The sequence below is a fragment of the Eulemur rufifrons genome, chromosome 30 (assembly GCF_041146395.1).
Source record: "Eulemur rufifrons isolate Redbay chromosome 30, OSU_ERuf_1, whole genome shotgun sequence".
NCBI lineage: Eukaryota > Metazoa > Chordata > Mammalia > Primates > Lemuridae > Eulemur > Eulemur rufifrons.
Genome location: NC_091012.1, coordinates 92,436,593 through 92,463,067, shown reverse-complemented (window position 1 = coordinate 92,463,067; position 26,475 = coordinate 92,436,593). Strand labels below are relative to the sequence as shown.

The 26,475-nt window shown below is 37.1% G+C and overlaps 1 pseudogene; it reads right to left on the bottom strand.

Moving 5' to 3' along the window:
- Positions 1–16,828: 16,828 nt before the first annotated feature.
- LOC138378275 (small ribosomal subunit protein uS15-like) lies at positions 16,829–17,298 on the bottom strand (annotated as a pseudogene).
- Positions 17,299–26,475: the final 9,177 nt, after the last annotated feature.

Sequence of the window (26,475 nt, the reverse complement as noted above, 5' to 3'; positions counted from 1 at the left end):
TTTTTACTGCTTCTACTGGAGTTGTGGAACTAAAAATCTGTAGTGTAGAAACCCGACTCCATGCTGTCACTATTAAATATTTTCTATAATTATTTTCTCTTTTCCCTTAAGTTTTAGTAAAATTCCTTTTGGAGAGTACAAACTATATGAAGGAACTATATGAAGGAAAATCAGAAAATGGGACTTTTTTCAGTGTGGGCCTGAGTTTTAAAGGGAGAGGAGGAAAGCCCAGAGGGTTGGGCACCATGCATTCATTCATTCATTCATCAAATAGTTAAGTATTTGTATGTGTTAGGCACTGTGCTAGGTGCTGAAGAGTCAAAGAAGAATAAGACACATCAAGGAACTTAGACTCTAATAGAGGGAGACATTCATGTGAACAAGTAGGTGCACTAAATAACTAAAATGGTGCCAAGATATAAATATAATCAGGGTAGAGACTGGTGTAATAGTTAGGGTAAGTAATGCTAGTTGCTGTAACAGATGGACTCCCAAATCTAAGTGATTTGACACAACAAAATGTATTTATTGCTCACATCAAAATTTATTGTGGGTCAGCTTGGGAAGTGAAGCTTCACTTCACAAAGTCATTTGGAGATCCAGGCCTGCTTTGTCTTACACTAAAGATCACTAAAAATCACCTAGCTTGTGCATGAGGAGAGAGAGCCAGAGTGGAGAAGATATACTCATAACCATTTTGGCCCAGAAGTGCACAGCATATGGTCATGTGGCCCCGTGTAGATGCAAGGGGGTGAAACATACAGTCTAGTGATATGCTGAGGAGAATATTTGAAATAGGATTTGGTGAACATGTAGCCAGACTCTGCCATAGGTGGAACAGTCAGTTCTACCTGGAGGGGGCAGGAGAGGCTTCATAGAGGAGATGATCTTTGAGTTGACTATCTATAGAGAAGGAGGTGTTGGATATTAGAGTAGAATAATGCCATAGGAAAAATGAAACCCCCAGAGGATGAATTTGAGGCTGCTACTACAGAAATTTCTTTCCATCTGGAGGATTTCTGTCCAGAATTCATTTGACTTAAATCGTTTGACTCTCCCCTACTCCATGCCCACCTTCTTTCCTACTCATCCTGAAAGTCTCAGCTTAAATGTCATTTCATCCAGGAGAGTCTTATCTGACCAGTAGACTAGGGAAAGTTCTCCTACTATGTGGTCTGGTAGGATTCACTGCTTTTCTTGTAGTTATTTAAATATCCATCTTTCTTATTATACTATAAGTACTGTAAGGGCAGGGAACATGTCTGGTTTTATTCATCATTGTATCTCTGGTGATTGATGCTGTATCTGTCACATAGTAGGCCCTTGGTAAGTATTGTGGAATGAATGAATTTGCCTTCCCAAAGCATCCTCTCTTATTGCACTTTTTGCAGTCATTCATGTGGTTGGCCAGCCAACAGATACTTAGTCCTCAGTAAGTGCTAGGTATTCTCTTGTATACTGGAGATTATGATGAATAAAACATTGTCTTCTTTTTTGTTTGAGCTTAATTGCCCTGAGAGAAGGATAGGGTGGTCAATTCATCCTGGTGTGCCCAGGGCTTTCCTGGTTTTAGCATAAAAATATCATACCCCAGGACTGCTCCCCACCCCCAAGTCCTCAGCAACCCAGGACAAAGTCAGATGATCCCAGAAGAACTGGAATCCACTAGCACTACAGCATTATTCCTGACACATGATAAGTTTTCAATGAATATTTGTTGAGGGTGGGTGGGTGGGTTGGTGGATGGATGTGGAAGTGGATTCGTATGTGTGGCTGGATGGCTGTGTGGGTAAGTGGATATGCTTGTTTGAGAGCTTTTCAGAATCTGGAGAAAAAGAGAAAAGACACTTGGAGATCTCAAAACACTCAGGAAAGGTCTAGAGCAGAGAGCTGGGAGGGAGGGGGGAGCCTTTTAGGAATTTAAGGTAGTAACACTCCCCTTTGGCCACTTGTCTGAATGAGACTGGTTTGAAGTTTTCTGTAAACCCAGAAAATAAATGTCAGGGTGACATAGCAAATAAAGTCCTCATCCTGCTTTGCCAGTCATTGGTATTATTATCCCCTGGCTATGTCCTCAGGGGAGGTCAAGTTATAAATTAATATTTTCAAGATCTTACTTTGGGGAAAAATGCAATAAGTTTTGAGGTTACTGTATGAAGGAGGCATGTAGAGAGGTGAGAAAATAGCCAGAAATATATAATTGCAGCTAATTTATAGTTTTCAAATGATTTAATGGCTACAACATAGCTAATAAAATTACATTTACTTTTTTCCTGTTCAGATTCCTGGTGGCAAGGGGTCAAAATTTTCAAATTATTATTTTAAGCACATTATAGTAGCTATACATTCTAAGAAATTCATTCTCTTTTATCTTCTGGAATGCCCCCCAGCCAAACCCCCACCCTTCTTCCTCAAAGATGAGTCAGTTTGAGAGAGGCTTTATGGACTCCTCCAAGCACTCAGAGTACTGTGTTTATACATTTTTATGGCAGGTACCCCTGAATATTACTGTGAGTTATAAATGCCTGCTCTTCCCATTGGATGGGCACTGCCTTCAGTATAGATTTAGATTCAAATATCTACCCTGCCACTGATTATCTGTGTGAATTTCAGCTTAACTTCTTAACTAATTAACTTTTCTGAGCCTCAATGTCCCCTTCTATAAAAGGATAACATCCCTGTAGTCCCAGCTTCTCAGCAGACTGAGACAGGAGGATCACTTGAGCCCAGGGGTTTGTGTTCAGCCTGGTAAACACAGCAAGACCACCTCATCTCAAAAAAAAAGGGGGAATAACATTATTTATCTCTTAGGGTTGCTGCTCTATCCCTATGAGATAACATAGGAATCTCTTAGCACACTGCTTGGCACAAGTGGGCCTTTGATAAATGTTAGTTGCCCCCCTCTTCCCCTCCTTGAGGAAGGAACTATATATCATTTATTTATTTCTGAATCTTTAGCACAGGGCTTGGCACATAGTGGGCCTCAAATGTTTGCCAAGTTGAACTGTCAAAGAACAATAGTCACTTTGAGGAGTGGTATTAGGCAAAAGCTCAATTGCAATGACATGATGTAAAAGGTGAGAAACAGTAAGAGGGGAGGCTGTCACAAAAACATTGGCAGAGTTAAATATAACCCATGGCCAGCTCATCAATTTCTGTCTTTACTGCTTCAGTGCTAATCATGTCAATGTCCTTCTACCTCTTTTATTCACTTTCATCCATATTGCACCACTGGCATACTTTTAGCAATTATCATATTTTATATATTATAATAGAATTATATACTTATATTTTGTCTCTGAAGGTGGATTATAAATTCCTTGAGTACAGAGAATGTGCTTTGGGCATCTTCATATCTCCTGTACCTAGAATAATGCTTGGCATATATAGTACATGCCCATTCATTTTTTTTTAACTGTTAGGCTGTTTTCATTTACTTTGACGTATCTACCTATGGTAAGAAACTTCTCCCTAATATGAATCATGTCTCTTCACCTGAATTGAAAGTTCTTTTGAGGGTGGAAGCCATGTTTCTCGGGTTGGACCTAGCATAGGGTCGGGCCCACGGTGGATGCTAATTGCATATTTAATTGACTAATGCAGGTTCTCCCACAATAGGGGAGATGCCATTCCATATCAAAAAGAACATTTCTGTTGAACTAAAGATTTACAATGTTCTGATATGGTCCATTAACGTCACACCAAATCAGATAAAATTTGATTTCAGTACAACCAAAGAACAAATACAGTTTTCTTTCTTTTGAAAAAAGAAAAAGAAAATGATGTTTTTGTTTTCATAAAAATAAAAAAAGCAACAGATCACTCCAAATCTCATAATCCAGAAACAATCAGTGTTAATATTTAGTGAACATCATTTCAGACATCTCTGTATGTACATATTCAGAAAAGAGAGAGATGGATAGCTAGATAAGTGATTTTATGAAAATAGGATCATAGTGTGCAGACCAGTTTTATTAAAAAGTATTCAATTTAATTTTACTTGAATTTAACAGAAAACTAAAATGAAACCACAGGAGTTGCCAACCTTTGGATAAATATTATTTCACCTCAGGAGATATTGACTCTGCACTCTTCCCCAGCCTCCAGATTTTTATCAGTTACGTCTTTACTCTGTCAAGGTTGTTAACTGTTACATGCTGCTCTGCCACTAACATTACCCTAGTTATTTAGGTATATGTATATATACTATAAATATTTATTTACTTAAGTGAATTCAATGCTCTATTTCTATGCCTTTATCGTGGTCGCTCTATTTGAGATTTTTAGATTTTATTTTTCTCTTGGTTGGCTGGATTTCTTAGAAGGTCTTATAAATGCTGTATTCCCTGAGTTTTGCCTATTGCTTTTTTATTTGAAAAAGTAGTCAACTGAGTATGAGGTATTTGAGTCTCACTTAAACTTTCTCTCAATATTTTATAGACTTGTTCCATTGTCTTTTGGTATTAAATATTAATATTTAATTACTATTAGGCTGGACTGATTTTTCCTTCATATAAGCATTTTGCTTTTTTTCTGTCTATACACCTGAAGAATTATTAATATTACTTTATCCTTGAAGTTCAAAAGGTTACTTACCATAAGTCTCAACATTAGTCATTCTTTTAAGTGTTTTCTAGAGCATGGTATATGCCCCTTTTGTCTACAGATTCAGTTCTTTAATTTCAGGGAAATTTTCCTCTATAATATTCCTAAATACCTTTTCTAGACAATTTGTTGATTTCTCCATAGGCTTTAGGGACTCTAACCAGCCTAGTTGGATTGTCTTCATTTTCCATAACTATTTACTATTATCCTGCCTATGACTGAACTAATCCCTTTGTCTTTTACCTTTGATTCACTATGATTATCACAATATTTCCTTTCATGTCAGTGATTTTATTTTCAGTCAGTGCTATTCTGTGCCATGCTTCTTCTATTTAATTTATTAGTTCTGAAATGTTGTTGTTTTGGTTCTTAGCTCTGCCATATCTTCATTCTATTGTTTATTATGTTGTCTTTGAGTTCTGGTTTATTGAATTCTAACATGTTTTATTGAGTTCTAACACCAAAACACTCACAAGTGTTCTTGTGTTTCTTGGGTTATGTTTTCTTACATATGTTTTCCTTTTCAGTGAATTTTTATTAAGATATAATTGTAACATCACATGCTGTTGTAAGAAATAATACAGGGAGGTTTTATGTAACTGGTTACCCAATCTTCCGCAAAGATAACATCTTGCAAAACTTTAGTACAAAATCACAACCGGGATGTTGACATTGATACAATTCACTCATCTTATTCACATTTCCTCTTATTCACATTCATTCCACATTTTACTTCTAGTCATTTGTGTGTGTGTGTGTGTGTGTGTGTACCTCTATATAACGTATCACATCTGTATCCATCACCCTAATCAGGATACAGAACTGTTCCAACACCACAAGGATCCCTTGTGTTGCCCTTTTATACCCATACCCACCTACCTCCCACCTGACCCTCACCATCCCTAATTTGTTCTCCATCTCTATAACTTTGTCATTTTCAGAATGTTATATAAGTGGAATTATACAGTATGGGATCTCTAAGGACTGGCTTTTTTCACCCAGTATAATTTCCTGGAGACTTGTCCAAGTTATTACCTATCTCAACAGTTTGTTCCTTTTATTGCTGAGTAGTACTCCATGGTATGGATGTACCACAGTTTGTTTAACCATTCACCCATTGAGATACCTCTGGGTTGTTTCAGTTTCGGACTACTATGAGGAAAGCTGCTATGAACATTCATGCACAGGTTTTTGTGTGAATATAAATTTTCATTTCTCTGGGATAAATGCCCAAGTCTGCATTTGCTGCTCCATATGGAATTAATATCTTGTTTGCATGCTATGTTTCTTTATTTTTCTCCTTTGGTTGTGGTGGTATGTTGGCATGGTATCCATGCCATTTTCCCCCCTTTTCTTATGCTTCACATAGGCATGCCTGGCCAGAGCTTGTATTTGCTCTGATATAATTTAATTGAATTCTTCATGACACCCTTCCAAGCTTATCTAGGACCCTTTAATATTCTACTCCAAGGTTTTGCTTGAAAGCAGAATGTTCTGTTCAATCCATTGTTCTGTAGCCTTCAGGTAAATAAATCATAGGAAGGGAAAGGCTTAGCTAAGGCTGGCCCCCACCCCCATGCTGAGAGTCTTGGACTTTTTTCTCTGTTTTCTGATGTTTTGTTAAATGTACATGAATGGCCCATTTCTACCTGCCAGGGGTATATTCAACTCCCAAAGCTTTGGCTCAATACTCCTGAGAAATAGGGAAATAGGGAACCTCCAGAAATGGCAAACCCTGGCAGTCCTGCCTGCTTTGGCTGAGATCTTACAGTAATATGTTAGAGCTTCTCCTCTTGAGGATATTTCTGGAGTCTTTCCCAAATGCTCTGTTTCTGAACACCCCATCCCACAGTGCTGTTGACTACTCTCCAAATTGGTGGGTTTCAGTTATTGATAACTTATAGGATTTTGTTGACTTGCCTTTCTCCCTGAGTTCTGCTTCTGGGGGTTGGGAACAGAGTTAAGAGCCTTGTAGCACTGTCCCAGGAGCTTTACTTTTCTTCCTTGGCTGCTGCTTTTGGAAATTTACAGTTTGAAGTTTTACGCTTTTCCTTGTTTGTTTGCTGCTGTTGAAATTGTTCGTGTCTTTTATTGTGATTTTTTGTGTGTTCATTTTGTTAGCTACTTGGCAGTGGTGGTAGGTGATTGAGTAAGATTCTGTAGGTCGGCTTTATTCTATCAGCTTCCCTAGGAAATCTCAAATGGTGTTTTCTTAACTCTTCTTTCATGCTGAAGGGCCTGAGGCTGGAGAAGGATAGCTCTTTTGGGAAGGCAAGGAAATACAGCAGAGTTGAGCAGTCACTGCCTCTAGGACCAGGAAGGGAGGACATAAGTTAGGAAAAGTTTTCATGGCACATCCAAACATGGAACCCACCCGGGACACCTAACTGCATATGAACCTTCTTCTTCATTCCCCTTATCCAATATTTCCCAAGTTCTGTCAGTTTGCTTCCAAATTCTTTCATACATGTGATGCTTCTTTTCTGACTTACTATCATTGCCTTTAGTCAAGCCCTTACCACCCTTTTCTGGATTTCTACAATATTCTCCTAACAGAGCTCCATGCCTCTAATTTCTTCCCCATGCAGGTCATCCTCTACACACTACCAATTTTCCTAAAACACTACTTTGACATTTTTGACACTGAGTTAGTTTTCCTGAAACAGCACTTTATATATCCCCTCTCGTTTCAAAGGCCGTCAGAAATCTTCCAATTGTTGAAAAAATTAACTTCAAAATTCTTACCACGGTTTAACACAATAAGAGCAGCTAACATTTACATGGTACTTACTAAATGCAGTACTATTCTAATTGATTTTTACGTATTGAATGATTTAATCCTCAAAACAAACCTTCCAGGTGGTAGTTGTAATTATTCTCATTTTACACATGAGGAAACTAAGGCAAGGGAGGTCCCATAGTTTTCCTAAGGCCACACAGATAGTAAGTTAAAGAAATGGGATTCAAATGCTGGCAGTGTGGGCCAGGCGCGGTGGCTCACGCTTGTAATCCTAGCACTCTGGGAGGCTGAGGTGGGTGGATCGCTCGAGGTCAGGAGTTCGAGACCAGCCTGAGCAAGAGCGAGACCCCGTCTTTACTAAAAATAGAAAGAAATTAGCTGGCCAACTAAAATATATATAGAAAAAATTAGCTGTGCATGGTGGCGCATGCCTGTAGTCCCAGCTACTCAGGAGGCTGAGGCAGAAGGATTGCTTGAGCCCAGGAGTCTGAGGTTGCTGTGAGCTAGGCTGACGCCATGGCACTCACTCTAGCCTGGGCAACAAAGCAAGACTCTGTCTCAAAAAACAAACAAACAAAAAAACAAAAACAAACAAACAAACAAACAAACAAAAAAAACAAATGCTGGCAGTGTGGCTCCAGAATCCATGCTCTTAAACCACCTGATGACATTGCCTCCCTACAATGTCCTTCATCATCTGCCATCCTAAAGACCTGTGTGGCTTTATCACTTTCTCATCACCACCCATGTACCTACATTCTGGCCACATCAAGCTGCTTGCTAGTCCCTGAACATACCATATTCTTTCACAGCTCTGTCTCTTTTTACATGCTGTTCTCTCGATGGACCACTCTCACCACCTCCTACCAAACCTGCTTGGTAAACTCTCATTCATCATTTTTTCTCCTGCTCCTTTTTGCTAAAGTACAAATCTAATTTTGCAATTCATGGTTTGCCCTTCAGTAAGGCCCCATGGTCCCCAGGACGTACCCAGCTTTCCCAGCGCAGTAGATAAGGCCCTGCAAGATCTATCCCCTGCCTATCCTTCAGACATCATATTTTCATCTTTCCCTTCACATCTCACATGCCACCCATATAAAACTTCTTGAGGTCTCCCAAACATGCCATTCTATTGCATGCCTCCATGCTTTTGTCCATGTTCTTCCTTCTGATTGGAATCCCCTGCCCACCTGGAAGACTCCTACATACGCTTCCAGACTCAGTGCAATCATGCCCTCTGTGGTGAAGCCTGCCCTGCCCTGCCCTGCCCTCCTTTACCTTCTTTTGAACAGAATTGGTTATGCTCTTCTCAGAGAGTAATGTACCTTGTACATTATTTCCATTAGCATTTATCACACCATTGTACAATTTTTTTTACCCAGCTGTCTCCTTTATTAACTTCCTTGAAGAAAATGACCATATTTGTATTTCTTTAAAATTTACTCTAAACTTGTATCTATCACATAATTGGCACTCCAAAGTTTTTGTTGAATAAATGAATCTTAATAGCTCCAGTGCCTAACATAGTGCTAGGACATAACACTCAATAAATATCTATTTAGTTAACAAATAAATACATAGGCTTTTTTCTCACTGTTATGTCCTCTCCTTCTAGGCACTTCCTACTTCTTCAAGCAGATCCTTTAGTGGGAACTCCTAATGCTTCTGAGCTGGCTCATGGGTCTGTTTTCCAGTGCAAAGTATTACCTGGAAGGGAATAGCATGACCTTAGAAAACATGGCTAAAGGAGAAGAACTGGGTCAATCTGGGAAGAGCAGGGCAAGGTACAATATTTGCCAGCACCTAACAGGTTTGGGTATGCAAAGGTAGCTCTATAAATGTGGCTAAGTCTTCCTAGGGCAATGATTCTCAAACCTAAGTGGACATAACAATTGTTGGGAAATAATTCTCCATAGTGTCTGCATATCTTGTGAGCAGAGGCACTGACAGACTTTGTTCCCAACTATATTTTCAAAGGTATTTGTACAGCAAACAGCCTTGGGAGACAGAGATAGTGTCTCCCTCCAGAACAAAGGGCAGGCTTGTTTCTGTCCTGTAGAATAAAGGTAATATTTTCTTCTACGGTAAATGTTAGGCACAGGAAACTGGCACACATGCTGGTACTCTGGCTATTGCCATTGTTGTAAACAATAATAATTATGTAATAATAATAATAACTCCTGTCTCTGACCCAGGAGTTTCATATTTTCTACTAGTGTCCATGAAACCATGACAGGCTAACTTGTTAGCTTGCACATAGGGTCCGATCTCAGACTCTTCACAGTTCTTGACAAGAATCATCTGGAGAGCTTGTTTAAAATGTAGGTTCTGGGTTGTCCCTCAGATTATTATTTGACAGTTTTAGGAGAAAGGCTGAGGAATATTAATTTTTTTTTGAGATAGAGTCTCACTCTGTCACCTGAGCTAGAGTGCCATGGCATCAGCCTAGCTCATAGCAACCTCAAACTCCTGGGCTCAAGCAACCCTCCTGCCTCAGCCTCTGAGTAGCTAGAAATACAGGCATGTACCACCACATCCAGCTAATTTTTTTATTTTTGGTAGAGACGTGGTCTCACTCTTGCTCAGGCTGGTCTTGGACTCCTGAGCTCAAGCAATCCTCCCACCTCGCCTCCCTCCCAGAGGGTTAGGATTACAGGCGTGAGCCATCGCGCCCAGCCAGAATATGAATTTTTGATAAGTGATTCTGATGCTGGAAGTCCTTAGACCTCCCTTGAGAAACACCGTCTTCAGGATTGTGCTAACTTGGATTTGACTATAGACTAGTCTAACATTTCTTCTAGCATGGATATATAGGTAGTTATAGATTAACACATGAGCTCTTTTGGCAGTTTTTCTACTTTAAAATAAACTTAACAGAAAATATCTGCTCACTATAAGTAATATATAAGAGAAAATTATGTACTGGCTAGGGTAAAATTTAAAGAAATAGAAACACAAGAATAAACTTTGTCATTAAACTCAATTGTTTAATCCCTGTGTATATTAAACTTGAGCTTTCCTTTCTCCTCTGAGAAAAAGTGGGAAATACTTCTTACATTAGACTGATTTCTCCCGTCTAGATTTCAACAAATATTTATTGAACACTGATTACATGCTGATCACTCCTTCTAGGTTCAAGAAATATAGTGGTGAGTGAGGCAAAAGTCCCTGCTTTTGTGGCACTTAAATTCTAGTGAAAGGACTCAGACACTGAACCCATAGACAAATTCCTCAGTTGTTTTCAGACAGTGAAGAAAATAAACAGAGCAATGGAATAGAGAATGAGCTGGTGAGCACTGAGGGGCATTTTAGCTATGATAGTCAGAAGAGGCCTTTCTGAAGAGGTAACATTTGAGATCTGATTAAAGGAGATTTTGTAGCTGTCAGTCTCTGCCGCCAGAGTCTTGTCCATTTGTAGAAACTGAAGCTCTTTAGCCTTTATTTATGGCCAGCCTCACCCAGCTCCTGCCAACACTGAAAATATAATATCAAGAGCTTCTTCCCATTGGTGGCTGAAATTCGGAATTAGCCTGCTGCCTTAAACCTATGCATGATCTGGTGTATTTGAGGAAAGCCCTAGTCTGAAGAGATTGGCTTCATTTATTTCACACATATTTATGGAATATATTCCCACCTATGTCAAAAATTATTCTAGGCATTGAGGATATGGCAGTGATTAATAAAGGCCCCTATTCTTGTGGAGCTTCAAGTGGCTTTTATGGCTGGCTTGAACTCCATCCCCACCTCCAAAAGCCTAGACCTTGCCTAGTGTCTCTCTCTAGGTTAAGAGGGGAACTGCACCACCTCATGATTCTTCAGCTGTGGGCTTAAATTCTCTTCAAACCAGATCAACTCCTGGAATCCAGAAACTTTTACCCAAATTTCTATGATTATTACCACTATGCAAATATTATTGTTCCTGGGCCCCAGACTCCAAATTGGCTCTCAAATCAGTACAAATAAGACTTGAACTAGCCCCATTCCCTTGGCCCCTGTGATCTGAATGTTTGGTCACCTCCCTTATTCAGGTTGGGCCCTTTACCCAGAGGCTTCCTTCTCCCCATTGACACCTGCAAGTCTACTTTGTGCTCTCTCCCTGTCAAGGTCCCAGCATGCCTGTTGCTGTGGTTATAACACTGACTCCCAGAACTCCTTCTAGCTTGCTTGTTCATTGCCTGATGATCAAAGCTAAATGAAAACAAAGAAGATGGAGGCAGCAGTGTCTGCACTGACAGCCCCTCACCAGCGAGGGATTCCTTCCAATCAGGAAGATGTTGCTCTGGCAACCACCAGGCTTCTCACTTCTAACTTACTCTAATCCGTCTCTTATCAATTTTCCATTACAATTGAGTTTCTTTTCTGAGACAAGTTTGTCAATCGTTTTTATAACCTGCTTTGTGGCACCAATTAGCCTTTTCTTAAAGGGAACAAATTCTTTATCTTTCTGACAATTATTTCAATATTTATTATATGTAAGGCAGCATACTGGACCTTGGTGGTAGTTATGAAGATGGAAATACTGTAGAGTTATGATGTATGAGGAAGCGCACTGGATTTGGAGTCAGAATATCTGGTATTTTAAAATCACGTTTCAAATTTATAGAATCTATACAAAATCATGACCAAAAGCTAAAACAGCACAAAGAAGCATAAAATCGAAAATAAAAATACTCATCTCTGATTCCCATTTCTTACATACAAGTAATATTTTTTCTGTGTTTCAGTAATTTCCAGTAAATGTATAAGCATATGTTTTTCTTGATTTTCCCCACAAATGGTATCAGTACTGTACATATAATCCTATTTGACTTTATACTTACTATTTATTGAACATTTCCTCTATCAGTATATATCTATCAATGTTTTTTTCAATGGTTGCATAGTATTCCATTATATGGATGTACAATCCCCTACAGCTGACCATTTATGTGTCTGAATTGTTTTTATTACAATGAATTTACAATAAATATCTTGGTACACATATTTTGGTAGAAGTAGCTGTATTTGTGTTAAATTTCTAGATGTGAAACTACTGGCTTCTATAAGTGTGCACATTTAAAATTTTGAACACACATTGACAAATTGCTCTTCAAAACAATTGTACCAATCTATAGTCTTGAGAGTGACTGTTTCTCAAGAAAAACTGGACTTGAATCCTATTATTTTCTAGTAGTGCAAGTTTGGACAAATTATTTTACCTCGTTGAACTTCCATGCCTTCTCTGTAGAATGGAGCTGAAAATGCCTTCCTCACAGAATTGTGATGATTAAAATTAAATAATATAGTCTCAGAAGATTAACATAGTTACCATATAACCCAGCAATTCCACACCTGAGTATGTACTCAAAAGAAGTAAAGGTGTATAACCACATTAACATTTTCACATGAATATTTAAAGTAGCATTATTCATAACAGCCACAAGGTAGACACAACCCAAATGTCCATCAACTCATGAATTGATAAATAATATGGTATATCTATGCAATGGAGTATTATTTGGCAATAAAGATATGAAGTACTGATACATGCTATCACACAGATGAACTATGAAAATATACCATGTGAAAGAAGTCAATGACAAAAGGCCACATGAGCTGAATTATATGAAATGGCCAGAATAAGCACATCTATAGAGACAGCAAGTAGATTAACGGTTGCCTAGGGCTGGGGAAGGGAGAGTGGGGAAAAATGGGGAGTGATTGCTAATGGGTATGGGTTTTCCTTTGGGGCTGATGAGAATGCTCTAAAATTAATTATGGTAATGGTTGCACAATACTGTTAATATACTAAAACTATTAATTTTTATACTTTAAATGGATAAATTGTATGGTATGTAAATTACATCTCAATAAAGTGCTTACATAAAAAATATTAAATAGTACTTCTTCCAGCCAAGATAGAGTAACAGGTAACAAATTTATCCTCCCACTTGAAACAACCCCCCCTAAAAACTTCACTCCAGACAAAATATATGAAACATATATTTTTGGGATACTAGCTAGTATGCAATGAAAAACAGTGATGCCTGAGAAATGGGAAATAAATGAGGCGAGTCCTACAATTGCCTAATTTACTGCCATGAGAAAGTTTTTAGGCTACAACACAATGAGGAGGAGCCCAGGTGGATCCCAGCACTCCCTGAGGTGGAAAGGTGGAACTGAGAGTCTAGGGAAACAAAAATGGCTAGAGTTCATAGGTCACGGTACTGAAGAGGAAAGAGTTGCACAAAAAGAAACCCCTGATCAGGTTACCCCTGATCAGCATATGGATGTGAGGAAACTACCTGAAGCCAGGGAAAAAGCTATCCAAAAGGATTAAAGGTAATGCAGCATTCACGTGGGGCCAGCAATAGTGCCCATTCCCATCAGCGAGAATGGAAAACCTCATAATGCACAAGCCATTGGGTAGAGTACACAGGAAGTTCTTGCCTTAGTAATGGGAAATAATTAGCTCTAGACCAAGTGCTATTCAAGAGTCACATAACAAATTATAAAAACAAGACCTTTAAGGGTCAAACTTTTTTCAAGTAACCTAACTGTATCCCAGAGCAAGCCTCAAGAATATTTATAGGAATACAAAACTATCCAGCACACAAGATGAAATTCACAATATCTGGCATCAAATCAAAGGTTATCAGGCATGCAAACAAGCAGAAGAACACGACCCATGATGAGGAGAATAATCAATCAATTGAAACCATCCCAGAACTGACAATTAGCAGAGGACACATGAAAAACATTTATTATAATCATATTACATATGTTCAAAGAGTTAACTAGAGACATAGAAGACATCAGAAAGACCCTAATTGAACTTCTAGAGATGGAAAACACAATGTGTCAGATGAAAAATATATTGGATGGGATTAACATCAAATTAGACATTGCAGAAGAAGAGATTAATAAACATGAAGACATAGCAATAGAAACTATCCAAAATGAAACACCTGGAGAAAAGAGAATTTTAAAAAATTATTAAATAAAAGAGCAATCAGTGAGCTGTGGGACAACTTCCAGCAATGTTAAGTCATGTGTAATTAGAGTCTCTGAAAGGGGAGGGGGCAGAAAAATATTTGAAAGAATAATATCCAAAATTTTCCAAATTTGATGAAACATATAAATCCACAGATTCAGGAAATTCAAAGAACCTCAAGAAACATGAAGAAAACCAAGCCAAGGCACACCATAATCAAATACCAGTGATAAAGAGAAAATATTAAAAGCAGCTAAAGGGAAAAAAATTAACACACTAAATGCAAAGGAAAATGTTAACAGCAGCCAGAGGAAAAAAAGACACGTTACATTCAAAGGAAAAAGAATGAGAGTAGACTTATTGTAAAAATGCAAGCAAGGAGACAGTGGAGCAACATCTTTAAAGGACTGAAAGAAAAAAGAACTGTCAATCTAGAAATCTTTGCCCAGTTGAAATAGCTTTCAAAAATGAAGATGAAATGCTTTCCAGACATACAAAAGCCAAAAGAACTCATCACCAGCTGACCTGCACTACAAGAAATAGAAAAGGAAGTTCTCCAGGAAGAAGGAAAATGATACCAAATGAAAATATGGAAAGAACCAAATACAATGAATGGCATTGGCAATTATAACTACATGGATAAATATATGATTGTTTTCTTATTATTTAAATCTATTTAAAAAATAATTGAATGTTTACACAAAAATAATAACAGTGTATTGTGAAGCTTGTAATATAATTAAAAGTAAAATGTATGGCAATAACACAAAAGTCAGGAGGGAAAAATGAAAATATACTATTTTAAAGTTGTTATATTATTTGCAAGGTAGTATAATATCACCTAAGGTAGGTTGTGATAAGTTTGTATAATATAAACTCTAAAACAACTAAAATACCAAAACAAAGAGTTATAGCTAATGAGCTAGAAAAGGAAGTAAAATGGAACCACACATAAAAAATAACCCAAAAGAAGACAGGGAAAGAGAAAGGGGGAATAAAAATCATATGGAACAAATAGAAAACAAATTAACAAGATGATAAATTTAAACCTATTATCAGTAATCACATTATACGTAAGTGGGCTAAATACCCCAATAACAAAGCAGAAAATGTCAGATTAGATAAACTACCAAGACTAAGTCAGCTGTGATGACTTTTTGATGTGCCAACCTGGCTAGGCTACAGTTTCCAGTTATTCAAACACTAATCTAGGTGTTGCAGTGAAGATATTTTGCAGGTGTAACTAAAGCCCCTAATCAGTTGACTTTAAGGAAGGAATGTTATCCTGGATGGGTGGACCTGACTGAATCCATTGAAAGGCTATAAAAGCAAAGCTGCGATTTCTCTGGGAGAGAGAAGTTCCACCTGTGGACCACAGCTTTAACCCATATACCCATGGAGTTTCATCCTGCTCATGATCTTTCCTTCCTGACTGCCTGAAGACAATAGTTTCAGCCTGTGTCCATGAGTTCTAAACTGCCTGTGATCCTCCCTTCCTGACTTCCTGCCCTATGGATTTTGGACTTGCTTAGCCAGCCCCTCACACAATCTCACAATTGTGTTGGGCAATTCCTTGTAAAGTCTTTTTCTCTCCTTAAACACATACTCCCCTCCTGGTTCTGCTTCTAATGATGAATAATCTTATTGTGGCTTTTACTTGCTTATATTGGTCATGCTAAGACTCCCAAGTCATTCCTCCTCATCTTTGAATGTACTCAAATATCTCTGTATATCCCTTTTATGACTCTGTTTTCCTCCTCTCAGCTTCTGAAATTCTTCCACTATGCTCCATGGAATTCATGGTCACTCACCACCAAGTTCCTCTATATCCACAACTGCTTCTCTGTGCATTTCTACTCATCTTTTTGCTTAATTGAAATCAAACTCTATGGCTGGGCACAGTGGCTCACGCCTGCAATCCTAGCACCCTGGGAGGCCGAGGAGGAAGAATTGCTTGAGGTCAGGAGTCTGAGACCAGCCTGAGCATGAGCAAGACCCCGTCTCTACTAAAAATAGAAAAAAAAATTAGCTGGGCAACTAAAAATAGAAAAAAAAATTATCCAGACATGGTGGTGCATGCTTGTAGTCCCAGCTACTCAGGAAGCTGAGGCAGGAGGATTGCTTGAGCCCAGGGGTTTGAGGTTTCTGTGAGCTAGGCTGACGCCATGGCACTCTAGCCCAGGTGACAGAGTGAGACTCTCCTCTAAGCTCTTTACTCTCTCTAAAAACCTCCTAAATGGTGCTGTCTTCCCTCTCTCACTTCTAGTATCACAGGCCTGGAGATGGGGAAGATGTCCTTCTTATTGCTTCCAGAACATTCTCCCTCCCTTCTCAGTAATAACCCCAAGACTTGAATTTCATGTCATCAGATTATATCACCTACTATCGTTCCTCAGGGCCATCAACTGCTGATCCCAGATCACTTACCCTTACCCCTTAAAGATTTTAGTGCCTGGCTCACTGTCACTTTTTTTTTTTTTTTTTGGTTAAATAATGATTTTATTGCTTGAGTTCATAGACAAATTTACGTAACCAGCACAGAGGCTGTGTATGACTCATACTTCCAGTTGGGAGGAAGAACTCGCTTGGTTTTGTAATATCAAGCCAATCGATGAATTCGGTTCTCTATCAGAATCAGGCAGAATTTAGTATCGTTATCCTTCCTATTCCTCTCAAGATGCTTTCGAACAGCAACCGCTTTCTTAATTAAATGGTAGAGATCCTCAGGAAGATCAGGAGCAAGTCCTTTAGACTTAAGGATTCTCAAGATTTTATTTCCTCTCACAAAACGTACTTGTGCAACGCCATGTGAGTCCCTCGGGATCACACCTATCTGTGAGGGAGTAAGGCCCTTCTTTGCCAGTTTATAAATCTGCTCCTTCACGTCGTCGGATGTCAACTTCAGCCAAGTGGGGACGCTGTGGCGATAGGGCAAAGCCTACTGGGACAGGCCCTTCCCTGGAGCATGCATGCGACCCATGATGGCGGCGGTCGGGCGGCAAAAAGAGAGCCTGTCACTCTTGCTAACACTATTCCTGTCATAATTTTTGGTCATTTTAGTATCCACATAGATTATCTTTCTCTCAGTTCCTTGACTTCCTCTACCCTACTGAGCTGCTAACACACATGGTTGTATCACTGACCTTATGATTACTAGAAACTATTCTTCTCTTTTCTTAATTTCAAGTATCCCACTCCAACTACCACCTCCTCCTTTCTAACTCATTCCTTATATTTCCCCCATTCTAATGATGCGCCAGTCCCACTCACTGAACCTACTACTCCCACTCTCCTTCATATCCTCACTTCCCTCCATACCCAGCATAAATTCCATGCTCAACCATTATATTAATTCCTTTGCACATTTTTGCAATTCCCTTGCTCCTCTCTCACTTTTTACTCAAATGGCCAAACCTTAAAGGTCTGGTTAAATCCAACTTTCCACCTATGCTGCACCTGCATAATTGAATTTGGCTGGGGAAAACCACATGACCATGCTGACTGGTCTCATTTTCTGTTCATAAGGAACATTGGTCTGTAGTTTTCTTTCCATGTAGTGTCTTTGCCTGGTTTTAGTATTAATATTAGGGTAACACTGGCCTCATACAATGAGTGGAGAAGTTCTTCCTCCTCTTCTGTTTTTTGGAAGAGATTATGAACAATTGATATTATTTCTTTTTTAAAGGTTTGGTAGAATTTGTGAGTGAAACCGTCTGGGCCTGGAAGCTTTTTAACTACAGATTACATTTCCTTGAGAGATATCAAACTATTCAGATTATCTATTTCTTTTTGAGTGAATTTTAATAATGTGCATCTGCCAAGGAATTGGTATATTACTTCTGAGGTGCCAAATTTATGCACATAAATTTGTACTATTTCTTTATGATAATGTCTGAATGGTCAGCAACCATTGAAATAGCAAAACAAAGAGTTATAGCCAATTATCTAAAAAATAGCCAAAAGGGAATAATAAAAAGTACTCAATACCAAAGAGAGCAGAAAAAGAGGAAAGAAGAAACAAAAATCAGATGGAACAAACAGAAAATAAATAGCAAGTTAATACATTTAAATCCAAGCATATCTAATAAAATAAAATAAATGAAAATGATCTCAACACTCCAGTGAAAAGGCAGAGATTGTCAAATTGGGTAAAAAAGCAAGGCCCAATTATACTGGCTGCCTACAATCAAGAAACACACTTTAGAGATGCAAATAGGTTAAAAGCAGAAGGATAGAAAAATATACCATGGTAACTCTAGTCAAAAAGAATCTGGAGTGGCCATTAACATCAGACAATGTAGATTTCAGAGCAAAGGATATTATAAGGAATAAAGAAGGTCACTTCATAATGATAAAGGGTTCAAATCATCAGGCAGAATAACATTCCTAAATGTTTATGCATCTGATAAAAGAGCTTCAAAATGTATGAAGCAAAAACTGATAAAACTGTAAAGAAAAATAGACAAATCATGATTCTGACTGGAGATTTCAATACTTCTCTCTTAAAATTTGATAAAACAATTAGAAAATCAGTAAGGATATAGAATACTTGAACATTATTAATGTTTGTGTTCCCCAAAATTCATATGTTGAAACTCAATCCCAATGTTATAGTATTAAGAGGTGGGACCTTTGGGAGGTGATTAGGTCATGAGGACTCCACCCTCATGATTGAGATTAAGGCCCTTATAAAAGAGGCTTGAGGGAGCCCCTTTGTCCTTCTGTCATGTGAGGGCGCATAGAAGGTGCCATTATGAGGAACGGGCCCTCACCACACACTGAATCTGCTAGCACCTTGATCTTGGACTTCCCAAACTCTAGAATTGTGAGCAATAAATTTCTATTGTTTATAAACTACCTAGTCTAACAACTGTCAGCTAACTTGACCTAACTGACATTTATAGAACACTCCACCCAACAGAATACTCATTCTTTTCAAGTATACATGAAATGTTCATTAAGATACACCACATTCAAGGCAATAAAAGAAACCTTAAGAAAATTAAAATACAAGTCATACAAAGTATGTAATCTCACCACAACAAAATTCAATTAGAAATTAGTAACAAAAAGATACCTGAAAATTCTCCAAATATTTGAAAACAAAATAACACCCTTCTCAATAATCCATGGATCAAAGAATAAATCTAAAGGATAATTTTAGATTTCTTTTAGATTTTAGATTTTCATGGAAATGCAAAGAACATATTTTTATCTGAAATGAAAATAAAAATACAATGTATCAGAACTAGTGAAATGATGCTATAGTGGAAAAGGAGGAAATTTATAGCACAAAATACCTATATTAGAAAAGAACAAAGAATTTGAAGTCAATGATCTTAACTTTGCCTTAAGAAACTAGAAAAAGAAGAGCAAATTTAACTCAAAATAAGCTGGACAAAAGGAAGTAAGTAAATAAGTAATAAAAATCAACATGGAAATCAATGACATAGCAAACGGGAAAACAATAGAGAAAAATCAATGAAACCAAAATCTGGGTCTTTGAAAAGATCAATAAAATTGATAAGCCAGACTGACCAAGAAAACAGAGAGAAGATATGCATTACAAATGTCAGAAATGAAAGAGATGACATCACTATAGATTCCACAGAATATTAAATGGATAATGGAGTGACAACTATATGCCTATAAATTTGACAATTTAGAGAAGATGGATAAATTCATTGAAGGAAACATACTACCAAAGCTTACATAAGGAAAATTAGATAACCTGAGTAGCTCTACCTACATCTGTTAATGAAATTGAATTGGCAGTTAAAAACCTTCCCACAAAGAAAATGCCAGGCCCCAGAATGACTTCACTAGTGAATTCTACCAAAAATTTAAGGAAGAAACAATACCAATTCTACACTAACTCTTCTAGAAAATTGAAGAGGAGAGAATATTTCCAAACTTTTTACTCTGATGCCAAAATTTTCTATGAGGCCAGCACCACCTTGATACAAAAATGTTCTGAACAAAGTTTCAGCAAACTGAATACAACAATATGTAAAAAGGATAATCATAATGCATCATGATGAGGTAGGATTTATTCCAAGAATGCAAGGTTGGTTTAATATTTGAAATTCAGTCAATGTAATTTACTATATTAAAAAACTAAAAAGGAAAAAATCATATGATCATCTTAACAAATGCAAAAAAAGCACAGGACAAAATTCAACAGCCATTTCTGATATAAATTTTCAGCAAAGTAGTAATCAAAGGAAACTTCATTGACCTGATGAAGAACATCTATAGAAAACCTACAGCTAGTATCATACTCATTGGTGAAAGGTAACGAGTGAGAAAAGAAATGTCCACTTTTACCTTTCTATTCAACATTGTATTGGATGTTCTAGCCAGTGCAATCAGGCAAGACAAATGAATAAAAGACATTCAGATTGGAAAGGAAGGAGTAAAATTGTCTTTATTTGCAGACATGATCATCTATATAGAAAATCTCCTTAAACCATTAAGTGTGTTTAGCAAGATTGCAGGGTACAAGATCAATGTATAAAAAATTAATTGTTTCAATATACTAGCAATGAAAATTCAATAGTTGAAATTAAGAAACAATGCCATTCACAATAGCAACAAAATACTTAGGGATAATTAATATAGTAACTAATTCAAAATAGAGATAAATCTTGCAAAAAATGTGAGAGATCTGTACAGTGAAAACTACAAAACATTGCTGGGAGAAATAGAAGAAAATCCAAATAATTGGGGAGATATATCATGTTCATGGGTCAGAAGACTCAACATTATTAAAGTGTCAACTATCCCTAAATTGATCTGTAAATTCAAATGCAATCCCAATCAAAATCCCTTCAGTCTCCTGTAGAAATTTATAAGCTGATGATAAAATTCATATGGAAATGTAAAGGACATAGAATAGCTAAAGCAACTTTGCAGAAGAACAAAGAAGGCTAGTTAAAATATCCATACTACCCAAAGAAATGTACAGATTAAATGCAATCCATATCAAAATTTCAATGTAATTCATCACAGAAATAGAAAACACAATCCTAAAATTATTTCAAACCACAAAAGAAACCAAATAGCCAAAGCAATCTTGACCAAAAAAGAACAAAGCTGAAGGCATCACACTACTGGATTTCAAAATACATTATAAAGCCACAGTAATTAAAATATCATGTTACTGGAATAAAAACAGATACACCAACCAATGGAATAGGATAGAGAACCCAGACATAAACCCACAAATCTATGGTCAATTAATTTTTGACAAAGATATCAATAACACACAATGAGAAAAGAACAGCCTCTTCAATATATGGTGTTGGATAAACTGGATATCCACATAATAGAGAAGAATGAAAATGGACCCTTGTTTTACCTTTTATACAAAAATCAACTCATAATTGATTAAAGACTTAAACAGAAGACCTGAAGAAACATAGGGGAAACATAGAAGAAAACAGCGGTAAAGCTCCATGACATTGATCTGAGCAGAGATTTCCTGGATATGACCCCAAAAGTTCAAGCAATGAAAGAAAAAATAGACAAATGGGATTACATCAAACTAAAAAGCTTCTCCACAGTGAAGGAAACAATTAATAGAGTGAAGGGAAAACCCATGGACTGGGAGAAAATATCTTTAAATCACACATCAGATAAGCGGCTAATGTCTAAAATATATGAGGAACTCCAACTACTCAATAACAAGAAAACAAATAACGCTATTAAAAATGGGCAGAGGACTTGAATAGACATGTCTTAACAGAAGATATACAAATGGCCAACAGATATATAAAAAAATCTTCAACATCTCTAATCATCAGAGAAATGCAAATTAAAACCACACTGATATATCACCTCACCCCTGTTAGACTGATTATCAAAAAGATGAAAGATATTATAATAAGTGTTGGCAAGGATACAGAGAAAAGGGAACTCTCATATACTGTTGGTGGTATTATAAATTAATACATCCATTTTGGAAAACAATATGGGGGTTTCTCAAAAACCTAAAAATATAATTACCATATGATCCAGCAATCCCACTACTGGGATTGAAATTAGTGTGCTGAAGCAATGTCTACACCCCCACGTTCATTGGAGCATTATTCACAATAGTCAAGTTATGGAAGCATCCTAAGTGTCCATCGATGGATGAATGGATTTGAAGAATGTGGCATATATATACAATACCATTCAACTTTAGGAAACAGGAAATTCTGTCATTTGCAACAACATGGATGGACCTACAGGACATTTTGTTAAATGAAATAAGCCAGACACAGGGAAACAAATACAGTATGATCTCACTTATATGTGAAATCTAAAAACGTCAAACTCATAGAAGCAGAGAGAAGAATGGTGGTTGCCAGAGGCTAACCAGGGGGTTAAGGAGAGATGGGGAAAGGGGAGGCATTGGTCAATGGTTATAAAGTTTCAGTTAGCTAGGAGGAATAAATTCTGGTATTCTATGGCACAGCAAGGTGACTATAGTTAATAATGCATATTTAAAATAACTAAAAGAGATGATTGTAAATGTTCTTAGAACAAAGAAATGATAAGTATTTGAGGTGACAGATATGTTAATTACCCTGATTTGGTCATTCTGTGATGTATGCATGTATTGAAACATCACATTGTACCCCATAAATATATACAATAATTGTTTGTCAATTAAAAATAAAGTAAAACCTAAACAAAGAACAAATTTAGAGGGCTAATACTACCTGATTTCAAGACTTCCTTTAAAGCTACAGTAGCATAGAGAGTATGGTATTGGGGCAAAGATAGATAAATAGATCAATGGAACAGAATAGAAATCCAGAAATAAACTTTCACATGTATAGACAACTTATTCTTGACAAAAGTGAAGAGGTGATTCAGTGGAGAAAGGATAGTGTTTTCAAGAACCGATGCTAGAATAATTTGATGGATATCTATGTGTGATAAAAGAAAGAACTTAAATCCATACCTTGCATCTATGAAAAATTAACTCAAAATGGATGTTAGACTTAAATAACTTCTAGATAGAAGAGCATAGACCTAAATACACACTTCTAGGAGAAAACATAGAATAAACCTTTGTGAACTTGGATTAGGCAAAAATGTCTTAGATATGACACCAAAAACATAATCCATAAAAATATTGATAAATTGGACTTCATCAAAATTTAAAACCTCTATTCTTCAAAAGTCACAGTGAAAAAATAGGAAGACAACCCATAGAATGAGAGAAAATATGTGCAAAGCATATAGCTACTAAAGAACAGGTACCCAAAAATATATAAAGAAGTGTCAAAACTTAGTAAGAAATCAAATAACTAAATTTAAAAATGGGCAAAAGATATAAACATACATTTCACTAAAGATATATATGAATGGCAAATAAGCACATGAAAAGACACTCAACACCATTAGCCATTAGGGAAACGTAACCAAAACTGCAATGAGACACAAACTATTAGAATAGCTGAAATTTAAATTTTGACCATACCAGAGTTGGCAAGGAGGAAATGGAACTCACATACATTGCTAATGGGAATGTGAATGGTATAACTATTTTTGAAAACAGTTTGGCAGGTTCTTAAAAAATTAAACATACATTTGCCATGTGATCCAGCTGTCTTAGTCCATTTCTGCTGCTATAACAGATTACCTTATACTGGGTAATTTATAAAGAACAAAAATTTATTTTTTCATAGTTCTGGAAGCTGGGAAGTCCAATATCAGGGCACTAGCAGGTTTGTCGTCTGGTGAGGGCTACCCTCGGCTTCCAAGATGGTACTTTATTTGCTTCATCCTATGGAGGGGAAGAAGACTGTGTTCTCACATGGCAGAAGGCAGAAAGGCAAAAGGAATGAACTGTCTCCATCAAGCCCTTTTATAAGGTCATCTAATCCCACTCACAAGAGTGAGAAACCCTCATGACTTAATCACCTCTTAAAGGCCCCATCTCTTAATACTATCACATTGGCAACACCTAAATTTTGTAGGCAACACATTCAAACCATAGCACCAGCCAAACTACTCTTAGGTTTTTACCCAAGAGAAATGAAAACACATGTGAAGACAAATACTTGTACATGAGTGTTCAGAGCAGCTTTATTTTTACTGGCAAAAACTGGAAATAATTAAAATGTCCCTCGACTGGGAAATGGATAAACAAACTGTGGTATGTCTATACAATAGAATATTGCTCAGCATTAAAAAGGAATAAACTATTGATGGGTACCACAACATGGATGAATCTCAAAAGAATTGACTTGAGTGAAAGAAATCAGATAAAGTGTTCGTACCATATAATTCCATTTATGTAAAGCTCTAAGAAATGCAAGCTATAATGACAGAATGCAGATCAGTAGCTGCCTTGAGACAGGGCTGAATGGGGAGATTACAAAGGAGCATGAGGAAACTTTGAGTGTGATGGGTATGATCAATATCTTAATTGTGGTGGTGTATACCTATGCCAAATTTCATTAAATTGTATACTTTAAATATGTGCAATTTTATTGTATATGAATTATGTCTCAAGAAAGCTATTAAATTAAATGATCCCAGCAAGGTTTTTTTTTGTAGACAAAGACAAGCTTATTTTAAAATTTATACAGAAAGGTACAGGACCTAGAATAGCTAAAGCAATCTTAAAAAAGAAGAATAAAATGCAAAGAAGCCTGCTATATAGCCACAGTAATCAAAACACTGTCCTATTGGAAAAGGCATAGACACATAGATCACTAGAATAGAATAGAAAACCTAGAAGTAAACACACACAAATATGCCCAACTGATTTTTGACAAAGGTGCACTTTTCAATGAATGGTGCTGGGACAATTGAATATTCATAGGCAGAAAAGTGAACCTCTATCTAAACCTCATACAAATTTAATACAAGATATATCACAGACTTAAATGTAAAACACAGTGCCATTAAAAAGTTTAGAAAAAATGGAAGAAAATATTTGGGAGATAGGGCCATGTTGAATTCTTAGACTTTACAGCAAAAGCATGATCCATGAAAGGAAAAATTGATAATTGGACTTTACCAAAGTTAACAACTTTTGCTCTGTGAAAGACCGTGTTATGAGGACAGACAAGCTACACACTGGAAGAAAGTATTTGCACACTACCTATTTGAAAAAGGACTTGTATCTAGTATTCTATGAAGAGCTATCAAAACTCAACAGTAAAAGAAAAGCAAACCAATTAGAAAATGGGCAAAACACAAGAAGAGACCAAGAAGATATGCAGATGGCAAATAAGCTCATAAGAGTATGTCAACATCATTAGCCTTTGGGGCAATGAAAATTGCATTGTGTGTAGGCACAATGAGTTATCACTACACACCTATCAGAATGACTAAAATTGAAAAGCGACAACACCAAATGCTGGTCAGTATGTGAAGAAAATGAATCACTCACATGTTGCTGGTGGGAATATAAAATGGTACAGCCACTCTGGAAAACAGTTTGATAGTTTGTTTTAAAACTATACATGTAACTATCAGATGACTCAGCAATTATACTCCTGGACATTTATCCCAGAGAAATAAAATTTTATCTTCATATAAAAACTTGAACACAAATGTTCATAGCAGTTTTATTAATAATAGTTAAAACTGAAAACAGCCCAGATAGCCTAAAATAGTTGAAAGGTTAAACAGGAGTACATCCATACCATAATATAGTAATAAAAAGGAAGAAACTATTGATACACACACATCTTAGTCTGTTTTGTGTTGCTGTAACAGAAAACCACAGGATGGGTAATTTATAAACAACCAAAGTTTATTTGGCTCACAATTCTGGAGGCTGAGAAGCCCAAGACCATGGCACTGGCAGCTGGTAAGTGCCTTCATGCCGCATCATTCCATGGCAGAAGGTGGAAGTTCAAGAGAGTGTGAGAGAGAGAACGAGAGGAGGCCAAACTCACTTTTAAAACAAAGCCACTCTCGCAATAACCTACCCACTCCAAAGATAATGACATTAATCCATACATGAAGGCAGAGCCTCTTATTAGGCCCCACCTCCCAACACCGTTGCACTGGATAGGGATTAAGTTTCCAACACATGAACTTTGGGGGACACATTTAAACCATAGCAGTGTAACAACTTGGATAAATCTCTAAGGAATTATGCCGACCAAAAAGCTAACCCCACAAGCTAACCCCACAAGCTAAC